Source organism: Leptinotarsa decemlineata, unplaced genomic scaffold (genome assembly GCF_025532065.1).
Source record: "Leptinotarsa decemlineata unplaced genomic scaffold, Ldec_3_MD MMD2_tig00000035_RagTag_RagTag, whole genome shotgun sequence".
Classification (NCBI taxonomy): domain Eukaryota; kingdom Metazoa; phylum Arthropoda; class Insecta; order Coleoptera; family Chrysomelidae; genus Leptinotarsa; species Leptinotarsa decemlineata.
In genome coordinates, this window is record NW_027412540.1 from 14,310,407 (window position 1) to 14,319,045 (window position 8,639).

Consider the following 8,639-nt stretch of genomic DNA (forward strand, 5'->3'; position numbering starts at 1 on the left):
CCTCAGATTTCCTCCGAAATGACTTTAGTTCACTGTCATCATAACTTCTTGGATGTATTAGAAAACAAAATTCCCTTGATTACTAATACCAACAAAATTTAAAAAAATTGGATTCGTCGAACCATAATATATAAAAGTTATTTTGTTCATATTTCATTTTGTCGACAGATAGCGATATACCACTTACAAACATTAGTGCAAGTAGATGCAAAGGGAATACTTGTTTCTATCATTGGTATATCAATTACAGTCAACTGAATGTGAAAAACTTTCATAATATTTTATTGTCCTTCAAATTCATATTTCAATTCTTGTTCGTGTATGTGCACCAACCTACAGAGGGTTATATCAGCACCACTTTACAGTCACAGAGTTGAAGATCAACGTTAGTCCTACGAAAACGATAACCAGGAAGTCGGGAATATCGAATCATTTGCGATGTTCATGCAGAATGAAATTTATTCAGATAGCACTTCATCAGGCAGATAAACAACCGACACCACATTCCAGCGCATTGGAGATAACCTGAAAATAAACATTTTTTCATGTCATACTTTGTTGGGCCTGAAAATGTCTCAACGACAAAATTTGATCTTGACATTTCTGTTGAACGTTTATGATATTTTGAACTTTGTGAAACGAATGTTTGGGAGTACAAACTGAATAGGAAAATAAGGTAATTAAGTAAAGAAATAAAGTAATTTCTAACTTAGAATTCATACATGCGACTAGCAGCTGTCAGAGTAATGTCAATATGTTTATTGAAAGAGAGGAATGAATCAAATGTAACACCTAGATCAGTGAGTGTGTCAGGACGCTCCAGATGTTTATGACGTAGTTGTGTTATGTCAGATTCTTTTCAGTGAGTAAGATACATTATATTACATTTGGATATGTTGAGAGATATGTGGCAACACGATTTGAATTCAGGGCGAGACAATCGCAATCATCAGAACGTGTTATATTGTGACAGAGTTTCAGATCATCTGCGTATGAAATTAACATCAATCTCAGCTCCGATATCATTGATGAACATATTGAACTGTAGGGGTCCTAGGTTTGACCCTTGTGTTACACCAGACTTGTGACAGACTTGTGGCCATTGAGTTGGATATACTGCTTATGGTTGTAAAAATACGATTTGAAGAGAGTAATTGAGTCATTGGATAACCCAAAAGTCGAGAGCTTGTTGAGCAGTATACTATAGTCAGGTCTGTCGAATGCTTTAGATGTAGATGATATCAGTCTGAGACTGACAATCAATACCCTCCGCACTATATTGAGTGATTGTTACAAGATTAGTGATGGTTGAACGTCCTTTTATGAAACCGTGTTGATAGGGGCCAATAATGTTGCTAACATGACAGTAGATTGTCTTCTCAAGAAGACTTGTATCTTTTTTTTCGACATTTTCCATATTAATGGTAATACAGTTGATGTTTTCAGGCATATATTGATGAGAGTTGTTAGTGGTTCAACCAGAGCTTTGGCACAATCTTCAATGATGAATGCTGGAATATGATCAGGTCCCGCAGTAAACTCACGTTTTAATTTTTTTAGGGTATGGTAAACATCTTCAATACTGAAGTTTTTGATTACTAGGCTGGGAATATCACTACCGTTGTTCGCATGGTCATTTGATATTGACGCTATAAAAGAACCACTGAAGAAATCTGAAAATCCACCAAGAATATCCGAGGGATTATCGAGTCGCTTACCTTCACGTAATATTTTATCTCCGATTCCATACATTTTGACTTGTTAATAAATGACCAAAACTTATTGGGGGTATGAATTCAATCTTCATATGAAAGTAGTTATTTCGATAGAGCTTTTTCTTCCAGTTTGTGCCTGAAAGTTACTTCTTTCCACGATCTACATATCGTTGTGAAGAGTTTATTTTGAAATTGATTGCTCTCTTTTTTCTTTCAGGAATTTCAAATCAATTTATATCATATTAGACAATAGAAGTCCGAACCAATGAAATTTGTGGAATATTATTATACAAACTATATATGTTATAACTGAAAGATGGTCGATATAGAGTGGTTCGAAGGGGCGGAGGGAAAAGTAACCCTTTAAACCTAAAATTTAATCTTATTTTTTCAGTTTTCAGTTCAAGAATAAATATAAGGACTTGAAAAGGGGTGAAACTTCCTGGCGATGTACAAAAAATAACCAAAAAATGTAATGGAAAGATATTTACGATCATGCAGTATATTTACAAAAAATTGCACCATCATATCATATTAGGTGTCAGCAAGAGAAAAGTTTTAAATTCCATTTCATTCCTTCAATGTTGCGAGATAATCATCCTGAAAATTCAGTAACAGACATGAATTATATTAGAAAAAACATACATGCATTAGAAAATACTACACCCCATTTTTCCAGTGAAACATCTTATTTCTCTGCTATTCGATTCCACAGTGATGATGAAGTATCCCAACAATTAAAAACAGGATATAACATCTTTTGCAGTCCACTACGCCCCCACAGTTTTTACTTCTCATCATCTGATCGGATTTCATAACACCAAAACGTCGAACTAATTGATCTTGAGTTATAACCGAAATAAATCAAATTTCATAAAAAATGAAAACATCTAATGGTTTTATTCGAATCGCAGAAATTCCACAACTAATTTCATCACTGAACGTGTTAGTTAAAAGGTCAGGAATGTTCTGTTTTAATGTGAACTGCCGCTCTGCGTTTTTTAAGGGCCATAAATTTTGTAAAATTTATGGCCTCCCAATTATATTCGAATATTGCTGTTACTGACTGGCGAATTTTGGCCTCTTTAATGTCACCTTGAAAAAAATTGGAATATCGAAATTATGTTTTAGAACCAAAGGCTGGCTGCCTTGATCAGTTTTGATAGATTGCTTTTTCAAAATGTGTTTTATGAAAACGATAGAATAAATATTATATCAGGTACTTGCTCTGTCGATTATATTTTATGAAGTATGGGGCCAATCATTTTTGTAATTTTCACATAAACTAAACAAATTCAGAAAACTGTGGAACTCCTTTGATTGGCGATTTGTTTATTTTGTGGAAATTCATGTTGTCATCAAGTTGTTCGTTGAGGACAATATAATTGGGATTTTTCTTTGACTTGTTTATTTCCATAGATTCCAACAAATTCATCATTTTCCCTTTTTCGGACAGCAGTCCTCTCCTAAACTAATAACCCAGTTCCCAAAAACCTACATTTTATCAAGATTTTTTGTTATGTTTATTGATATACTGATATTAATTGAGATTATCCTACGTAAAGACAATGTAGGTATCAAATTATTTATGATAGGTATAGGCAATGTTGATGTAAATACTCAGATATGAATGTGATCTAGTTAGTTATGAAAATGGTGTAACGACCGAAACTAGTCAACAAATATAAAATTATCGTGGAAATAGACAAAAGTGTGATTTTATAGTGTATCTTCAGAAAACTGTGGAACATGTTTTCTTAAGTAGGTATTCTCGGTATAATTTGTAGGAAAATTTATTTCAGAGAACACATCGTTCTACAATTTATATGTATTGAATATTATATTCAATCGAATTCACTATTTGAATATATATTTGAGTTTCGTATTGTTTGTTGAGATTGATTGAAAATAAAAATTAAAAGATTCCAAACCAAGTTATGTCTCGACGTTTCGCTTGTTAGTATCCACAATCGTCTTCGGGTGATAACTGGACTTCCTCCGAGATCCGACTATTTCGGGTGCTTTCACCTATCCCCTCTTCTCTCTTTTCGCTTCATTGGTTTTAGCGGGAGATGACCGTTTGGCGGGAGTTGATCGTTTTTCGTTTGATTAGAGGTTTCCATATGTAACGTATCTCTACGCTAGCTTGACGAAATGCGTTGTTGGACAACATATACGCGGCTTTTTTGAATTTTCTCCCAAACCAGTGTTCCTCTTTGTGGATGATTTCACTTGATATTATGTTGATGAGTCCAAACATGCTCTGCTATTCCGGATTTGCTGGTTTCTCCTCGATGTGTATGTTTCTTGTGCTCAGCAATGCGAACTTTCAACGGCCTCTTATTTTCACCGATTTATGATTCCCCGCACTCGCAGGGTATCCGGTATATGCAATTCTTGGAATCGCAGTCCGCGTTTGGTGGCCTGGTTTTCGTTTGGTGGCCTGGTTTTCGTGAGGCTGTTACGGATAATGTTCTCAGATCTGAAGCAGGTCCTGATGTTATACTTGGACCCAATCCTTCGTATCCTCTCCAATAATCCTCTGATGTAGGAAAGTACAAGTACTGGTTGTGGAAGCTTCTCTTCCTTGTGGAGCTCTTGCTGCCTTCTAGCTAAAGCCTGTTCTACCATCACACTGAAGTAACCATTCCGTTGAAGGTCGTTTTTGATGATGCCTAGTTCCCTTTCGAAATCTTCCTTTGTATTACAGAGCCCGAAGGCACGGTCTAGTAGAGTCTTGATAATTCCTCTCTCAGTCGATTGATGGTGGTTGGATTTCTGGTTCAGATTCTGTCCTGTGTGAGTGAGTTTTCGATATACAGATGTTTCCCATTTAGTGTCGGTCCTCTTCACCAATACGTCTAAGAAAGGCAATTCGTTGTGGACTTCCTTTTCCATTGTGAAAGTGATGGAAGGACTTACGTTGTTGATGTGCTTCAGGAAAGTGTCTAGTTCTGTATTCCCATGGTTCCATATTATGAAGGTGTTGTTTTCGTATCTCAACCAGAGTCGGGGCTTCTTGTGGGCTTCTTCAATGGCCAGAGTTTCAAACCACTCCATATATATATTAGCTATAACCGGTGAAAGTGGCGATCCCATTGGCAGTCCCTCATCTTGCGTAAAGAATTCGTCCTTCAATTGGAAATAGCAGCTACGTACACAGCATCCTTCCGCATCGTTCAGGTCCCCCATCGACGTGTAAAGTCTCTATACCAACGTTGCTGTCGAAGAAGCACTTCAAATCATACAGAAGAAGCTATCCGAAGATGGGGACCAGAAAGATAGAACAACCTTACCAATACAAGTAATCATGGAATTACTAGGATGCTGTGTACGAAGCTGCTACTTCCAACTGAAGGACGAATTCTTTACGCAAGATGAGGGACCTATTTGCCCTTCTTCGACAAAGATCAGCCAAAAGGGTAAGGGAGCTGGGCTCCAACCTGAATGAACTCAAGACGACGTGCGGGCAGTTATCCAGTTATCACCCGAAGAAAATTGTGGATACTAACAATCGAAACGTCGTGACATTGGTTTGTAATTTCATATTTTTCATTTAGTCTTTCTTCTAACATTCGTTATGTATTTGAAACACACATTATTGAAAGAGAAACTACACAAAGTATAAAGATGGAGAAGTAGAAAACCAAAAATCTTTTTTCTGAAAACGAATCTGCCTGGGGTAAACATCAAATAACCGTATGAATGTTTTACGTACTATTATCGTGATATAAGCAGATTTATCTGGTCCGATGACAGGAAGAAATTCACGTTTTTTCGTCTTCAAACGTTCAAGTAGATGCTTATGTGTCGGAAACAAATGTTTTCAATCTGAAACTTCAAAAACTATACCTGAACGATGCTAAATTTCCACCTGAAAAATTATTTGTGTCAATGCTCTTTCATTTATCACGTGTAGGTTTCTGTTAGTGATATATGTTTCAATTCCACAACGATTGTTTGGAGAACATACTGAATATTCATATGGAAGTAGTTACTTCAATAGGACTTTATCGTTCGTATAATGTTCATGTGAATGTAGTTGTTTTGGCTTTTTCTTCCAGTTTGTATCTGAAAGAAACTTCTGTGCATACAGTCCACACATTTTAGAAAAGAGTTCATGTTTGAAGATGGTGAAGTAGAAAACCAAGAAGAGCTTTTCCTAAAAATCTCGTTTTTATCTGAGTCAGGTGAACGTTCGACCCTAGGGTTATTGCCAGATCGTGAAAGTTGTTGTTACTGTGACTCAGTTTTCCTAATTGGGCGTGTTTCATTCAATAAAATATGAACTTTTTCGTGCGTCTTTCTCTTACAAATCCAATCACTATCAAAACATAGAATATTTTTTGTTTCAGGTAATCACACTTTCTATTCATTTGCCAAATCAAGAAAAAATACAGGAAGTTGTAACTGTTTGGCTACTTTGACACCGCCTACTCTATTTGAAAAAAATTTGACAAATGACTCTGTTAGATATTTATCAACTGATTATGATGTATTTGTTGTAATCAGCGGCAATCAACAAATCTTGTTGTTATATGGTTTACTATGTCTTGCCATTTACATCTTTGAAGAATGTACTTTCATTTCTCAAGAATGAAGAAACAATTTATAATTTGTTACTTTCGAAAAGCACTCGAAAACTCAGAGTTCGTACGTATTTGCTTCATTAAAAAATACCCCTGCATCTCCCTGTTATAAGGTAAGACCTCGTTAGTCCTTAGTTCGCACAAGTTTCTCAACTTCTGAGAGTTGTCGTTCGTATGGGGGCGACAGCTAATTAACGGAAAAACAGATTTTAACAGATTTTTTTAAAATGTAGATCATCTAAAGAAGTAATTTTGATTTTCTGATTGATTCGGCCGTTACTTGATGAAGATCCATAGTAATTTCAAAAACTATACCTCACAATTTGATCTCCACAAACTTTATTTGAAAAATATATCACATGTTTCGCTAGCACAGTAGCTTTTTCAAGTGACTTATACTTCAAGTTGCCTCTTACACTAATATTTATATACTACAGGTAACCATAATTGAGACTATCTCCAAAAAAATTACCTAAACCTCTACCTAAGGTACCTGTTCAATTATAATCACCTGAAGCATATTACCTCACATCTACATCAATAATAATTCTTTCTCGGTGTTAAAGAAAACAAGTTCAATGATGGAGATCTATTCAAATCTAGTTGGTCATTCATTAGAATGTTTGAATTTTTAAGTTTATTAATTTCCATTGCTTCCAAATGACTCGGTTTCAAACCTTTATTTTCTATGTGCAAAATTTCGAACTCTTCGTTGAAGATATGATTTTCTTTTAGAATATGATTTGAATATGTTGAATTTGTTTTCTTATTTACATAGCTCCTATGATGTTCTGAATGTTCTGATGTTATGAATAAAGACAAAACATTGACATTTGAGAGATCAGGGGTATATAAATTAAATTGTGGAACGTGCCCCAAGATAAATATTGGTCAAATTGGCAGGACATTTAGGAAACGAATTCAGGAACATCATACGAGTTATGTAAATAAGAAAACAAATTCAACATATTCAAATCATGTTCTAGAAGAAAAATCATATCTTCAACGAAGAGTTCCAAATTTTGCACAAAGAAAATGAAGCAAAGGAAAATAATGAACTTAAAAATTCAAACATTCTAATAAATGACCAACTAGATTTGAATACTTGTGATATACTGTTTGGAACCTTTGGTGTAGTAATGATAATACTGGAGTTTTTTCCCAACACCAAATCGTTATTTTTACACCTCGACACGTGTTTCGATCACCAAGTGATCATCTTCAAGAGGAAGATAAAACAGTTTTATCTTCCTCTTGTAGATGATCACTTGGTGATCGAAACACGTGTTGAGGTGTAAAAATAACGATTGGGTGTTGGGAAAAAACTCCAGTAATATTAATTTAGATTTGAATAGATCACCATTATTGAACTTGTTTCCTTAAAAACCGAGAAAGAATTATTATTGATGTAGATGTGAGGTAATATGCTTGAGGTGACCATAACTGAACAGGTAGCTACCTTAGGTAGAGGTTTAGGAAATTTTTTCGAGGTAATCTCAATTATGGTTACCTGTAATATATAAATATTAATGTAAGAACAACTTGAAGTATTCAAATCACTTGACAAGAATACTGTGCTAGCGAAACATGTGATTAATTTTTCAAATAAAGTTTGTGGAGATCAAATCATGAGGTGTAGTTTTTGAAAGTGACTTTGAGACAAAAACTGAAAGAAAAGCCCTTTCGAAACAAATACTTTTATATTAACACTGAATTATAAAAGAATCCTTTTCTCCATTCAGTTTGTATTTCAGACAGTTGTTATGGAATTGAATCAGACATCATTCATAGTATTGCTACACAATATAGCAAATGAAAGAAAGAAAATTTCACTTACGTGGAACACTGTCATTTTCATTAATAGACGTCCGATGTGTCGACGTAAAACATTTGCCAGATCCAAATTTGGATAACATTATAAAAAAAACATTCATTTCATTCATAAAATTTCGACTTTATGTCACGAATGAGTTAATCTACTCATGTCATCGATGACAATACGTAATGAAATTCACTAGCTTATTTGATTAACTCCCAGCCATAGGAATCTTGTTGAAATTCATTTTTGGGAAGAGTTTTGGATTTCTACTTCTCCATCTTCATAAAAAAAGGAATCTTCCAAAAAAGGAAGGAAGCAATCAATATCAATAAGGTAACTCTATATTCATTTAACACACTGTGCACTACATCAATTGAATCAGAAATACTATATATTCATATTGGAAAGTTAAACTTATAAATTGACGTTGACCATTCCATTCTTCTACGAAAACTTGAGGACATAGGTATAAGAGGTTCATCATATGAATTGTTAAAGAATTATCTAAGAGACCGA

General features: G+C 34.7%; 1 long non-coding RNA gene across 1 annotated transcript; it reads right to left on the minus strand.

Moving 5' to 3' along the window:
- Window positions 1–291: 291 nt before the first annotated feature.
- LOC141481144 (uncharacterized) lies at window positions 292–8,328 on the minus strand. The gene is made up of 3 exons (XR_012464764.1): window positions 8,142–8,328; window positions 5,568–5,589; window positions 292–525 (listed from the first exon to the last, which is right to left on the minus strand). It is a non-coding gene; the product is annotated as an uncharacterized lncRNA (long non-coding RNA).
- Window positions 8,329–8,639: the final 311 nt, after the last annotated feature.